A 15,000-nucleotide genomic window follows, 5' to 3' on the forward strand; every position below is an offset into this window, starting at 1 on the left:
ATGGCAGAAATGCTAGTAACGTGCACTTCGGGACCAACGCATCACCGGAAGACAACCGCCAAACATCGAAAGAGTCGCGATGCTCCGCAACCTACGTGCAAAGCGGTCGCACACCGGGTAAGGGAGTGAGAGCCCCAAACATAGCTGGGCGAGGCGCTCACTCCGCTCTTTAATATCTCGTTAATACCGCCAAGGAAATGGCACAAGCACACACACACAAGCATCCTCGGAAGAGGACAGTTCGAGTGACAGGTCAAATCCAAGAGTTCCGAAGACTACCTCCAGGAACAATCGGGAACAAGACCGATTACAAGTCGTCGAGTCTGTTACTGGGCGAACACGAGATGCGCACAGGAAATCGATCAGCCCTCACAATGGCCCAAGGCCAGAGATCGGACTGCTACGATTTACCCCAACAATCATCGTGCCACTCTTCGCAGAGAGGTGATAGACGCCAACGAGCCCGCGCATAGCAATCGAGGTGTAAAAAGGGCGTTGAAGGCAGGAAGCCTGGACGAAAGAGGCTACGAGGTCACCTCGAAGCGGTCTAAGAATCGGGCGCACTTGGGGCGACTACCAGTGCCAACCCCTTATCCCGCGGTGCGTCCGACACACAGAAATTTCCAAGGCGGCCAAGGAGCCTCCCCGCATAGCAATCGGGGTGTGAGGTTACGGATGCAGCATTGATAGCAATCGAGGTGTGAGGCGAAGGATGCAGAAGTGAGAGCCGAGGGATGTAGCAGAGATAGCAATCGGGGTGTGTGATGCAGAAGAGATAGCAATCGAGGTGTGCGGTGGGAAGGGCCCAGCAGCCAGAATGCATGAAGCGACGGATGAAGCAGTGATGACAACCGGGCTGTGAGGAGAGGAGGGATGCAGCCAAGAAAGCAATCAGGGCTCGAGGCAAGGGATGCATCAAGGATAGCAATCATGTTGTGAGGCGAGATTCCAAAGGCTAAACGTGAGAGGCTGCAGGGTCGACTCAGAGAGGTCTATGCATGTGAGAGGCTGAAAGCAAGGTCGACTCGGAGCGGTCTATGCATCGGGCGCGCTTGGGGCGACTACCAGTGCCAACCCCTTATCCCGCGACGCGTCCGACAAAGAGAACGTTCCAAGGCGGCAGAGGAGGTTACCAGCCGAAGGATGCAGTAGCAATAACAGGTATAGTTCCGCGGCGGCCGAGAAGACTCACCGCATAGGAATCGGGATGCGAGGCGAGGGATGCGGCGGGAAGGCCCCGACGGCTAAACGGAAGAGGCTGCAGGGCCGCCTCGGAATGGTCCAAGCATCGGATGCGATTGGGACGACTACCAGTGCCAACCCCTTATCCCGCGATGCGTCCGATACACAGATAGTTCCAAGGCGGCCGAGGAGCCTCACCGCATATCAATCGGGGTGCGAGGCGAGGGATGGGGCGGGAAGGCCCCAACGGCTAGACGGAAGAGGCTTCAGGGCCACCTCGGAATGGTCCAAGCATCGGACGCGCTTGGGGCGACTGCCAGTGCCAACCCCTTATCCCGCGATGCGTCCGATACACAGATGGTTCCAAGGCGGCCGAGGAGCCTCACCGCATAGCAATCGGGGGTGCGAGGCGAGGGATGGGGCGGGAAGGCCCCAACGGCTAGACGGAAGAGGCTTCAGGGCCGCCTAGGAATGGTCCAAGCATCGGACACGCTTGGGGCGACTACCAGTGACAGCCCCCTATCCCGCGATGCGTCCGATACGAAGATGGTTCCAAGGCGGCCGAGGAGCCTCACCGCATAGCAATCGGGGTGCGAGGTGGGGGATGCGGCGAGATGGCCCCAACGGCTAGACGGAAGAGGCCACAGGGCCGCGTCGGAATAGTCCAAGCATCGGACGCGCTTGGGGCGACTACCAGTGACAACCCCTTATCCCGCGATGCGTCCGATACGAAGATAGTTCCAAGGCGGCCGAGGAGCCTCACCGCATAGCAATCGGGGTGCGAGGTGGGGGATGCGGCGAGATGGCCCCAACGGCTAGACGGAAGAGGCTGCAGGGCCGCCTCGGAATAGTCCAAGCATCGGACGCGCTTGGGGCCACTACCAGTGACAACCCCTTATCCCGCAATGCGTCCGATACGAAGATAGTTCCAAGGCGGCCGAAGAGCCTCACCGCATAGCAATCGGGGTGCGAGGTGGGGGATGCGGCGAGATGGCCCCAACGGCTAGACGGAAGAGGCCACAGGGCCGCCTCGGAATAGTCCAAGCATCGGACGCGCTTGGGGCGACTACCAGTGACAACCCCTTATCCCGCGATGCGTCCGATACGAAGATAGTTCCCAGGCGGCCGAGGAGCCTCACCGCATAGCAATCGGGGTGCGAGGCGAGGGATGCGGCGAGATGGCCCCAAAGGCTAGACGGAAGAGGCTGCAGGGCTGCCTCGGAATAGTCCAAGCATCGGACGCGCTTGGGGCGACTACCACTGCCAACCCCTTATCCCGCGATGCGTCCGATACACAGATAGTTCCGAGGCGGCCGAGGAGGTGGGGGATGCAGCGAGATGGCCCCAACGGCTAGACGGAAGAGGCTGCAGGGCCGCCTCGGAATAGTCCAAGCATCGGACGCGCTTGGGGCGACTACCAGTGACAACCCCTTATCCCGCGATGCGTCCGATACACAGATAGTTCCGAGGCGGCCAAGGAGCCTCACCGCATAGCAATCGTGGTGCGAGGTGGGGGATGCGGCGAGATGGCCCCAACGGCTAGACGGAAGAGGCTGCAGGGCCGCCTCGGAATGGTCCAAGCATCGGATGCGCTTGGGGCGACTACCACTGCCAACCCCTTATCCCGCGATGCGTCCGATACACAGATAGTTCCAAGGCGGCCGAGGAGCCTCACAGCATAGCAATCAGGGTGCGAGGCGAGGGATGCGGCGAGAAAGCCCCAACGGCTAGAGGGAAGAGGCTTCAGGTCCGCCTCGGAATGGTCCAAGCATCGGACGCGCTTGGGGCGACTACCAGTGACAACCCCTTATCCCGCGACGCGTCCGATACACAGATAGTTCCAAGGCGGCCGAGGAGCCTCACCGCATAGCAATCGGGGTGCGAGGCGAGGGATGCGGCGAGAAGGACCCAACGGCTACACGGAAGAGGCTTCGGGGCCGCCTCGGAATGGTCCAAGCATCGGACGCGCTTGGGGCGACTACCAGTGACAACCCCTTATCCCGCGACGCGTCCGATACACAGATAGTTCCAAGGCGGCCGAGGAGCCTCACCGCATAGCAATCGGGGTGCGAGGCGAGGGATGCGGCGAGAAGGACCCAACGGCTACACGGAAGAGGCTTCGGGGCCGCCTCGGAATGGTCCAAGCATCGGACGCGCTTGGGGCGACTACCAGTGACAACCCCTTATCCCGCGACGCGTCCGATACACAGATAGTTCCAAGGCGGCCGAGGAGCCTCACCGCATAGCAATCGGGGTGCGAGGCGAGGGATGCGGCGAGAAGGACCCAACGGCTAGACGGAAGAGGCTTCGGGTCCGCCTCGGAATGGTCCAAGCATCGGACGCGCTTGGGGCGACTACCAGTGACAACCCCTTATCCCGCGACGCGTCCGATACACAGATAGTTCCAAGGCGGCCGAGGAGCCTCACCGCATAGCAATCGGGGTGCGAGGCGAGGGATGCGGCGAGAAGGACCCAACGGCTAGACGGAAGAGGCTTCGGGTCCGCCTCGGAATGGTCCAAGCATCGGACGCGCTTGGGGCGACTACCAGTGACAACCCCTTATCCCGCGACGCGTCCGATACACAGATAGTTCCAAGGCGGCCGAGGAGCCTCACCGCATAGCAATCGGGGTGCGAGGCGAGGGATGCGGCGAGAAGGACCCAACGGCTAGACGGAAGAGGCTTCGGGTCCGCCTCGGAATGGTCCAAGCATCGGACGCGCTTGGGGCGACTACCAGTGACAACCCCTTATCCCGCGACGCGTCCGATACACAGATAGTTCCGAGGCGGCCGAGGAGCCTCACCGCATAGCAATCGGGGTGCGAGGCGAAGGATGCGGCGAGAAGGACCCAACGGCTAGACGGAAGAGGCTTCGGGTCCGCCTCGGAATGGTCTAAGCATCGGACGCGCTTGGGGCGACTACCAGTGACAACCCCTTATCCCGCGACGCGTCCGATACACAGATAGTTCCAAGGCGGCCGAGGAGCCTCACCGCATAGCAATCGGGGTGCGAGGCGAGGGATGCGGCGAGAAGGACCCAACGGCTAGACGGAAGAGGCTTCAGGGCCGCCTCGGAATGGTCCAAGCATCGGACGCGCTTGGGGCGACTACCAATGACAACCCCTTATCCCGCGACGCGTCCGATACACAGATAGTTCCGAGGCGGCCGAGGAGCCTCACCGCATAGCAATCGGGGTGCGAGGCGAGGGATGCGGCGAGAAGGACCCAACGGCTAGACGGAAGAGGCTTCAGGGCCGCCTCGGAATGGTCCAAGCATCGGACGCGCTTGGGGCGACTACCAGTGACAACCCCTTATCCCGCGACGCGTCCGATACACAGATAGTTCCGAGGCGGCCGAGGAGCCTCACCGCATAGCAATCGGGGTGCGAGGCGAGGGATGCGGCGAGAAGGACCCAACGGCTAGACGGAAGAGGCTTCAGGGCCGCCTCGGAATGGTCCAAGCATCGGACGCGCTTGGGGCGACTACCGTTGCCAACCCCTTATCCCGCGATGCGTCTGATACACAGATAGTTCCGAGGCGGCCGAGGAGCCTCACCGCATAGCAATCGGGTTGCGAGGCAGATTATTGGGAAGGGAACCCCCTGGGATGCGGCTCAAGCAGTGCCCAAAGGGACTGGAATGCGGAATCACATCGAGAGACCCAAATGCTATACGAGGGCTCAAATCGAATTATCGATTTGGCCACGACATGGACGCATCGGAACGACTACCTTTGCCGAACCACTCGCAATTGCATCCATACCGAAACCAATAGACATTTCCGTTAGAGCCCTCGCATAGCATTCGGGAATCTCGCATGCCCCTCTAAATCGACCAATGCTGGCGCTCAATGAAAATCCGAGCGCTACCACCGTTCGAGCGCCAGCATTGGTCGAGTTAGAGGGGCACGGGGGAGAATGCTCCAGTCAACACCTCCCCTATATAAGTTATTTGTCCGATTCTCGCACAACCGTAGTCTGCCTCGTCGAATCAAACAACGGTCCCAGATTCCGACTTCCGTTCCGTAGAGACCCAAAAGCTAGATGGAGGCTCGCAAGAAAGAGAGTCGGCGCATAGCAATCGGGTTTCTCGAACGTTTAGGGACCGAGCTCACTTGCGGATAGGGCAAAATCCGCCAAGCAACCCAAAAGCTAGACGGGGGCTCGAATCGAATCGCCTAGGCGGCCACAACAACGACGTGTTGGATCGACTACCAGTGCCAAACCATTCAGCAAGACTAGTCTGTGTCGAGGCCGGATAGAGATTCTCAGAGAGCGCTCGCATAGCATTTAGGAGACCTGCCGCGTCCCTCACACTCGACAAATGGTGGTGCACGTTTATAAATCCGAGCGATCCCAACCCTTTCAAGCACCAACATCGGTCGAGATAGAGGGGCACGGAGGGGGCTGCGTGAGACAACACAGTCCCCTATATAAGTTATTTGTCCGATTCTCACACATCCGAAGAATGGTCATCAAATCGGACAACAGCCCAAACTTCCGACTTCCGTCCCAGAAAGCCCAAGAGCTATCTAAAACGTTCATGGCCGGAACTCGATCGCGGCTATACCAGTCCGCCAAGCAACCCAAAAGCTAGACTGGAGCTCTAGTCGAATCACCTCTGTGGCCATTGCAAGGACGTGTTGGAGCGACTACCATTGCCGAACCATTCCGCAGGTCGAGTCCATACCAAGGCCGCATAGAGATTCACGATGAGCTCCTGCATAGCAATCAGGAGACTTGCCGTGTCCATCACAATCGATAAATCCTGGTGCAAGATTTTTGCATCCGAGCGCTCCAACCAGTCGAGCACCAGCATCAATCGACATAAACGGGCACGGGGGGAGGATGCTCGAGAACACTACCTCCCCTATATAAGTTATTTGTCCGATTCTCAAGCAGCCGAAGTCTGGTCATCGAATCGGGTCAAAGACCACAACTTCCGACTTTACCCACAATGCAAGTCATCGAATCGAACATCGGCCCCCGAGTCGGACTCCATGCGTATGTCAGGTCATCGGACCCAAATTCCGCCTTCCTGCGCATGGCGGGCCATCAATATCAACTCGGTCATCGGACCCAAACTCCGCCTTTTTGCGTATGGCACGCCTTCAAATCGGTCATCGGACCCAAATTCCGCCTTCCTGTGCATGGCGGGCCATCAACATCAACTCGGTCATCGGACCCAAATTCCGCCTTTCTGCGCATGGCACGCCATCAACTCGGTCATCGGACCCAAATTCCGCCTTCCTGCGCATGGCAGGTCATCGGACACAAATTCAGACCTCGCCAATATGCCTACGTATCGAATCGGTCATCGGACCCAACTTCCGACTTCATCCATACTGTAGGGTCTTTGAGGTTGGCGCGGTGCGCTCAACCCAGGGAGTCGACCCATCGAAGCATACACCTCCCCTATATAAGCTATTTGTCCGATTCCCACACCTGTGTAGTTTGCACCTCTGACCAGGACATCGACCCCAACTTCCGAACTCGACTGCAACGACGGCACCAGCGCCTTGGTGCGCACCTTGCGACGCACAGTCCCAACATTCGCCTTCCTGCACATGGCAGGTCATCGGACCCAAATTCCGACCTCGCGAGTATGCCTACATATCGAATCGGTCATCGGACCCAACTTCCGACTTCATCCATACCGTAGGGTCTTTGAGGTTGGCGCGGTGCGCTCAACCCGGGGAGTCGACCCAACGAAGCATACACCTCCCCTATATAAGCTATTTGTCCGATTCCCACACCTGTGTAGTTTGCACCTCCGATCAAGACATCGACCCCAACTTCCGAACTCGCCTCCAACGACCGAACCAGCGCCTTGGTGCGCACCTTGCAACGCACAGTGCCAACATTCGCCTTCCTGCACGTGGCAGGTCATCGGACCCAAATTCCGACCTCGCGAGTATGCCTACATATCGAATCGGTCATCGGACCCAACTTCCGACTTCATCCATACCGTAGGGTCTTTGAGGTTGGCGCGGTGCGCTCAACCCGGGGAGTCGACCCAACGAAGCATACACCTCCCCTATATAAGCTATTTGTCCGATTCCCACACCTGTGTAGCTTGCACCTCCGATCAGGACATCGACCCCAACTTCCGAACTCGACTAAAAAGACCGCACCAGCGCCTTGGTGTGCACCTTGCAACGCACAGTGTCAACATTCGCCTTCCTGCACATGGCAGGTCATCGGACCCAAATTCCGACCTCATGAGCATACCTACTAATCGAATTGGTCATCGGACCCAACTTCCGACTTCATCCATACCGTAGGGTCTTTGAGGTTGGCGCGGTGCGCTCAACCTGGGGAGTCGACCCATCGAAGCATACACCTCCCCTATATAAGCTATTTGTCCGATTCCGACACCTGTGTAGTTTGCACCTCCGCTCAGGACATCGACCCCAACTTCCGAACTCGCCTGCAACGACCGAACCAGCGCCTTGGTGCGCACCAAAAGTGCGCACTTTTGGAGGGCACTTTTGTGCGCTCCAAAGGTGCGCACTTTTGGAGGGCACTTTTCTGCGCTCCAAAGGTGCGCACTTTTGGAGGGCACTTTTTGGAGGGCACTTTTCTGCGCTCCAAAGGTGCGCACTTTTGGAGGGCACTTTTTGGAGGGCACTTTTCTGCGCTCCAAAGGTGCGCACTTTTGGAGGGCACTTTTTGGAGGGCACTTTTCTGCGCTCCAAAGGTGCGCACTTTTGGAGGGCACTTTTTGGAGGGCACTTTTCTGCGCTCCAAAGGTGCGCACGTTTGGAGGGCACTTTTCTGCGCTCCAAAGGTGCGCACTTTTGGAGGGCACTTTTTGGAGGGCACTTTTCTGCGCTCCAAAGGTGCGCACTTTTGGAGGGCACTTTTTGGAGGGCACTTTTCTGCGCTCCAAAGGTGCGCACTTTTGGAGGGCACTTTTTGGAGGGCACTTTTCTGCGCTCCAAAGGTGCGCACTTTTGGAGGGCACTTTTGTGCACTCCAAAGGTGCGCACTTTTGGAGGGCACTTTTCCTGTGCTCCAAAGGTGCACACCTAGGTGAGCACCTTCGACCACACCTTGTAGCACACCAAACTCTGACTTTCGACTTCATCCGCAATGCAGGGTCTTTGAGGTTGGCGCAATGCGCACAACCAGGGGAGTCGACCCATCAAACCCAACACCTCCCCTATATAAGCTATTTGTCTGATTCTCATACATGCGTAGCCTGCAGGAGCAATTAGGACATCGACCCCAACTTTCGGCTTCTAAACGAAAACAAGGTCTTTGAGGTTGGTGTAATGCGAACAACTAGGGGAGTCAACCCATCAAACCCAACACCTCCCCTATATAAGCTATTTGTCTGATTCTCATACATGTGTAGTCTACAGGAGCAATTAGGACATCGACCCCAACTTTTGACTTCTTAACGAAAACAAGGTCTTTGAGGTTGACGTAATGCGCACAACCAGGGGAGTCGACCCATCAAACCCAACACCTCCCCTATATAAGCTATTTGTCCGATTCTCATACATGTGTAGCCTGCAGGAGCCATTAGGACATTGACCCCAACTTTTGACTTCTTAACGAAAACAAGGTCTTTGAGGTTGGCGTAATGCGCACAACCAAGGGAGTTGACCCATCAAACCCAACACCTCCCCTATATAAGCTATTTGTCTGATTCTCATACATGTGTAGCCTGCAACAACGATTAGGACATCCACCCCAACTTCTGAATTCGTCTGCGTTGACCGCACCAAAGGTGCACGCCTTGGTGCTCACCAAAATCCGACTTCCGACTTCTTCTGCTATGCGGGGTCTTTGAGGTTGGCGCAGTGCGCACAACCAGGGGAGTCAACCCACCGAATGCAACACCTCCCCTATATAAGCTATTTGTCTGATTCTCATACATGCGTAGACTGCAGCAATGATTAGGACATCCACCCCAACTTTTGACTTCTTAAACAAGACAGGGTCTTTGAAGTTGGTGCAGTGCACACAACCAGGGGAGTCGACCCATCAAACGCAACACCTCCCCTATATAAAGCTATTTGTCCGATTCTCATACGTGTAGTCTGCAGCAGCGATTAGGACATCGACCCCAACTTCCGAATTCGTTTGCATTGACCGCACCAAAGGTGCACGCCTTGGTGTGCACCCTGGAGTGCACTTTGGTGCTCACCTCGGTGCACACTTTGGTGTGCACCTCGGTGTGCACCAAAGGTGCGCACCTTGGAGCGCACCAAAGGTGTACACTTTGGAGCGCACCACATAGGGTCTTTGAGAGGTTGGCGCAGTGCGCACACCAAGGTGGGTGTTGAGGTGCGTGCCGAGGTGGGTGGGTGCTAGGGTGCGCTCCATGGTGGGTGCCAGGGTGGGTGCGTGCTAGGGTGGATTCCAAAGAGGGTCATAGGGTGGGTGCCAAGGTGGGTTGGTGATATAGTGGGTTCAAAGGTGGGTACTAGGGTGGGTTCCAAGGTGGGTCACAAGTTGGGTGCCAGGATGCGTGGGTGTTAGGTTGGGTGCCAAGGTGGGCTCCTGCGTGGGTGGGTGCTAGGGTGGGTTTCAAGGTGGACGCGAGGGCGGGTGCCAAGGTGGGTAACAAGTTGGGTGTTAGGATGGGTGAGTGCTAGAGTGGGTGCCAAGGTGGGTGGGTGCTAAGGTGGATGCCAAGGTGGTTCACAGGGTGGGTGGGTTCTAGGGTGAGTTCCAAGGTGGGTCACAGGTTCAGTGCTAGGGTGGGTGTCAAGGCGGGTGTCGAGGTGCCTGGGTGCTAGGGTGTGGATGCCAATGTGGGTCATAGGGTGGGTACTAGGGTGGGCTGCAATGTGGGTGCCAAGGTGGGTAACATGCTCGGTGGGTTCTAAATTGGGTGCCAGGGTGGGTGTGCACCCACCTTGCCCGAGGTGGGTGCCAAGGTGCCAGTGTGGGTGGGTGCTAAGGTGGATGCCAAGGTGGGTGAGAAGGTGGGTGATAGGTTGAGTGGTAGGATGGGTGGGTGCCAAGATGGGTCACAGGGTGGGTGCAAGGGTGGGTAGGTGCTAGGGTTGGTGTCAGGGTGGGTGGGTGCTAGGTTGGGTTCCAAGGTGGGTGCGAGGGTGAGTGTCAAGGTGGGTCACAGGTTAGGTGCTAGGATGGGTGAGTGCTAGGGTGCAAAGGTGCCAGGGTGGGTGCTAGGATGGGTCGATGCTAGGGTGAGTGGCAAGGTGGGTCCACAAGTGTCAAGGTGGGTGCCGAGGTGGGTGCCAAGTCGGCGACTGCTATGGTGGATGCCAAGGTGGGTCACGGGGTGGGTGCCAAGTTGCTAGGTTGGGTTCCAAGGTGGGTGCCAACGTGGGTGCTAGGGTGCGTGGGTTAAAGGGTGTGTCACAACGTGGGTGCCAGGATGGGTGCGCACCCACACTGGCCAAGACGGGTGCGGGTGCAAGGTTGGGTTCCAAGCCCGGTCACAGGCTGGGTGCTAGGATGGGTGGGTGCCAAGGTGGGCACCAGGGTGGGTGCACCCACCCTGGCCAAGGTGGGTCACGGGGTGGGTCCTAGGGTGGGTAACGGGGTGGGTACTAAGGTGCGTGCCAAGGTGGGTCATAGGGTGGGTGCCAAGGTGGGCACCAGGGTGGGTGTGCACCAACCCTAGCCAGGGTAGGTCACGGGGTGGTTGTCGGGGTGGGCGTCAAGGAGCCAAGGTGGGTGGCAAGTAGCCAAGTTGCGTGCCAAGGTGGGTGTCGGGGTGGGTGCCAAGGATCCAAGGTGGGTGCCAAGGAACCAAGGTGGGTGTCTGGGTGGGTGCCGAGGTGGGAGCCAGGGTGGGTCCCAAGGTGAGTGCAAAGGTGGGTGCCAGGGTCAAGGTGAGTGCCAATGTGGGTTCCAAGGTGCCAGGGTCAGGGTGAGTGCCAATGTGGGTTCAAAGGTGCTAAGTTGGGTGCGAGGTTGGGTGCGAGGGTGGGTGGGTGCCAAGGTGTGCTAGGTGGAAGCCCGGGTGGGTCGGCATCCCATGGGTGTCGAGTTGGGTGCCTGATGGGTGCTTCTTGTCAAGTTTTAGTCGTCGGGACTCATTTCGAGCCTTAGAGGTCGTTTCTTGTCCGGTTGCCCTGTCTTCGACCTGGGAACCCAATTTTGGTCCTCGGGTCCCATTTTTTTTTGTCTCGCATCCCACTTTTGGCCTGTGGCCTTTTCGGGGTCGATTCTCGTTTTGGGCATCAGAGCATGTTTCTTCTCCTAAAACCCAATATTTGTTTATTAAGTCTCGGAACACATTTTTGTTCTCGTGGACCCATCATGGGTCTTGGAACGCATTTGTGGTCCTTGGGTCCCATTTTGCATCCCGAAACTTGTGTTTTGGTGCTTGATCCCTATTTTGGGTGCCCACCTTGCACCAAGTGCGCACCCGGGGCAAACCGAGCGCCTTGGTGCACCGGGGCAAGATCGAGCGTGCACCCGAGGCGCCCCGAACATGCACCAAGGTGCACTCGGCCCACATGTGAGCGCAGGTCGTTGCGCCCGAGGTGGTGTGTGGGCACCGCGTTGCAGACGGGACACTGCACGCACACGACGCCCCCTCCAGGTGCACGCACGTAGGCCGGGCCGGGTGCACACCCGACGCCCTAGCAAGGTGCGCGCACCCGGGCAGGGCTCACACTTGGCGAACGGGGCGCACTTCGCGAGGGAGGGTGTGCACCTCGACGGGGGTGGGTGGCCGGGGTGGATTCGCACGTGGGTCGCGGTTTGCTAAGTACACACTGCGACAAGCTCATAACGGGTGCGATCATACCAGCGTTAGTGCACCGGATCCCATCAGAACTCCGCAGTTAAGCGCGCTTGGGCCGGAGTAGTACTGGGATGGGTGACCTCCCGGGAAGTCCCGGTGTTGCACCCTTTTTTAGTTTTTCGCCGGGCGTCGCAATGCTATTTGAATAAACCTTTTGCCCGTTTGCGTTCTCGTCGGGGCCGGGCCGGGCCGGGGTGCGCTGCCCGCACTACCGCGCGCGCGGGGGCGACACCGAGCGCGCACCCGAGGCGCCCCGAGCACACAGGCCACGGTGCAACCCGGGCGTTGTGCGCGCACCCCGGTGCGCCCGAGGTGCTGCGCGCGCACCCAGGTGAAATCGGTGTGCACCTCGGCCAGTGCGCGCTCGGTCGAGTCGCGCACGTTGGCCAAGGTGCACGGTGATGTTTCTTACTCTAAGGTTCCGCACCAGACGCCCGGGACAGGTGAGCGAAGCTGGGCGGGGCCGGGTGCGCGGCCGGGGCAGGTGCACGCAGCTGGAGAGAGCTTTGGAGCACACTTCGGAGCGCACCAATGATGCGCTCCATTCAAAAGTTTCCTGAAAAGGCAAAAAAAGTTGAGATTATAGAATTTCCCACTTGAGAGATTGTAAAAAAAAAAAATTTAAAATGAAGGAAACGCGGGTGCCAAGGTGTGCGCAGCCCAGCCAAGGTGTGCGCACCAAGGCGCCCACCCTGGCGAAGGTGCACGCAAGGTGCGCACCCGAGGCAAACCGGACAATTAACCCAACTTTCGACTTCGCGCGCACCTTGGAGCGCACTTCGGAGCGCTCCTTGGTGCGCACCAATCTTGGGCACCTCGGAGTGCACCATGGCGCCCACCAAGGTGCGCACCCGGGGCAAACCGAGCTCCGACTTCGTGCGCACCTTGGAGCGCACGAAAGGTGCGCACCATGGCGCCCACCAAGGTGCGCAGCCCAGCCAAGGCGTGCGCATCAAGGTGCGCACCCTGGCGAAGGTGCGCACCCGGGGCAAACCGAGCTCCGACTTCGTGCGCACCTTGGAGCGCACAAAAGGTGCGCAACCCAGCCAAGGTGTGCGCACCCCGGTCAAACCGAGCTCCGAATCGTGCGCACCAGAGGTGCACGCCATCGTGCGCACCTTGGAGCACACTTCGGAGCCCTCCTTGGTGCGCGCCGATGTTGCGCACCTCGGAGCGCACCCGGGGAAAACAATGCAATTAACCCGACTTTCGACTTCGTGGGCACCTCGGAGCGCTCTCGGGTTCGCACCTCGGAGCACACCGAGGTGCGCACCTTTGATGCGCTGCCTTCACCAATTTCCAGAAAAGGCAAGAAAACATTGAGAAGGTGTGCGCACCGAGGTGCCCACCCTGGCGAAGGTGCACGCGAGGTGCGCACCCGGGGCAAACCGGGCTCCGACTTCGTGCACGCCGCACCTTGGAGCACACTTCGGAGCGCTCCTTGGTGCGCACCAGGGCGCGCAACCCAGCCGAGGTGCCCACCCCGGCGAAGGTGCACGCGAGGTGCGCACCCGGGGCAAACCGGGCTCCGACTTCGTGCACGCCATGGTGCCCACCGCGGCGAAGGTGCACGCGAGGTGCGCACCCGGGGCAAACCGGGCTCCGACTTCGTGCACGCCGCACCTTGGAGCACACTTCGGAGCGCTCCTTGGTGCGCACCATGGTGCCCACCAGGGCGCGCAACCCCGCCGAAGGTGCACGCGAGGTGCGCACCCGGGGCAAACCGGGCTCCGACTTCGTGCACGCCGCACCTTGGAGCACACTTCGGAGCGCTCCTTGGTGCGCACCATGGTGCCCACCAGGGCGCGCAACCCCGCCGAAGGTGCACGCGAGGTGCGCACCCGGGGCAAACCGGGCTCCGACTTCGTGCACGCCATGGTGCGCACCGCGGCGAAGGTGCGCACCCGGGGCAAACCGGGCTCCGACTTCGTGCACGCCGCACCTTGGAGCACACTTCGGAGCGCTCCTTGGTGCGCACCAGGGCGCGCAACCCAGCCGAGGTGCCCACCCCGGCGAAGGTGCACGCGAGGTGCGTACCCGGGGCAAACCGGGCTCCGACTTCGTGCACGCCGCACCTTGGAGCACACTTCGGAGCGCTCCTTGGTGCGCACCATGGTGCCCACCAGGCCGCGCAACCCAGCCAAGGTGTGCGCACCAAGGTGCACGCGAGGTGCGCACCCGGGGCAAACCGGGGTCCGACTTCGTGCACGCCGCACCTTGGAGCACACATCGGGGCGCTCCCGGGTTCGCACCGGCGTTGCGCACCGTGGTGGGCACCTCGGAGCACACCAAGGTGGGCAGCGAGGTGCGCACCTTTGATGCGATGCCTTCACTAATTTCCATAAAAGGCAAAAAAAAAACGAGATTTTAAAATTTCCGTTTTGAAAGATAGTGAGAAAAAGGGAATGCTGGTGCCATCTTGAGCCCGCCCTGGTGCGCAGCCCAGCCAAGGTGTGCGCACCAAGGTGCCCACCCTGGCGAAGGTGCGCGCCCGGGCAATTAACCCAACTTCCAACTTCGCGCGCGCCAGGGTGGGAGCGCACCCAACAACCGGGCCTGGGAAGAGCCAATGCGAGAAACCCCACCAAACGCTCTGACAAAAAAAGAGGGGGCGCTCCAGTAACCCCGCTTCGGAGCGCACCCTGGGCAAACCCAGCCAAGGTGCCCACCCCGGCCAAGGTGCAGGCGAGGTGCGCACCCGGGGCAAACCGGGCTCCGACAACGTGCACGCCGCACCTTGGAGCACACTTCGTAGCGCTCCCGGGTGCGCACCTCAGAGCACACCAAGGTGGGCAGCGAGGTGCGCACCTTTGATGCGCTGCCTTCACTAATTTCCAGAAAAGGCAAAAAAAAAAGGAGATTTTAAAATTTCCGTTTTGAAAGATAGTGAAAAAAACGGAACGCGCGTGCCATCTTGAGCCCGCCCTGGTGCGCAGCCCAGGTAAGGTGCCCACCCTGGCAAAGGTGCGCACCCGGGCAATTAACCCTACTTCCGACTTCGTGCGCGCCAGGGTGGCAACCGGGCCTCGGAAGAGCCAATGCGAGAAACCCCACCAAACGCTCCGACAAAAAAAGAGGC

At 59.4% G+C, this 15,000-nt stretch overlaps 1 non-coding gene across 1 annotated transcript; it reads left to right on the forward strand.

Moving 5' to 3' along the window:
• Positions 1-11,910: 11,910 nt before the first annotated feature.
• LOC131870596 (5S ribosomal RNA) lies at positions 11,911-12,029 on the forward strand. The gene has a single exon (XR_009368901.1). It is a non-coding gene; the product is annotated as a 5S ribosomal RNA (ribosomal RNA).
• The last annotated feature ends 2,971 nt before the right edge of the window (positions 12,030-15,000 follow it).

The sequence above is a fragment of the Cryptomeria japonica genome, unplaced genomic scaffold, assembly GCF_030272615.1.
Source record: "Cryptomeria japonica unplaced genomic scaffold, Sugi_1.0 HiC_scaffold_337, whole genome shotgun sequence".
Lineage (NCBI taxonomy): Eukaryota > Viridiplantae > Streptophyta > Pinopsida > Cupressales > Cupressaceae > Cryptomeria > Cryptomeria japonica.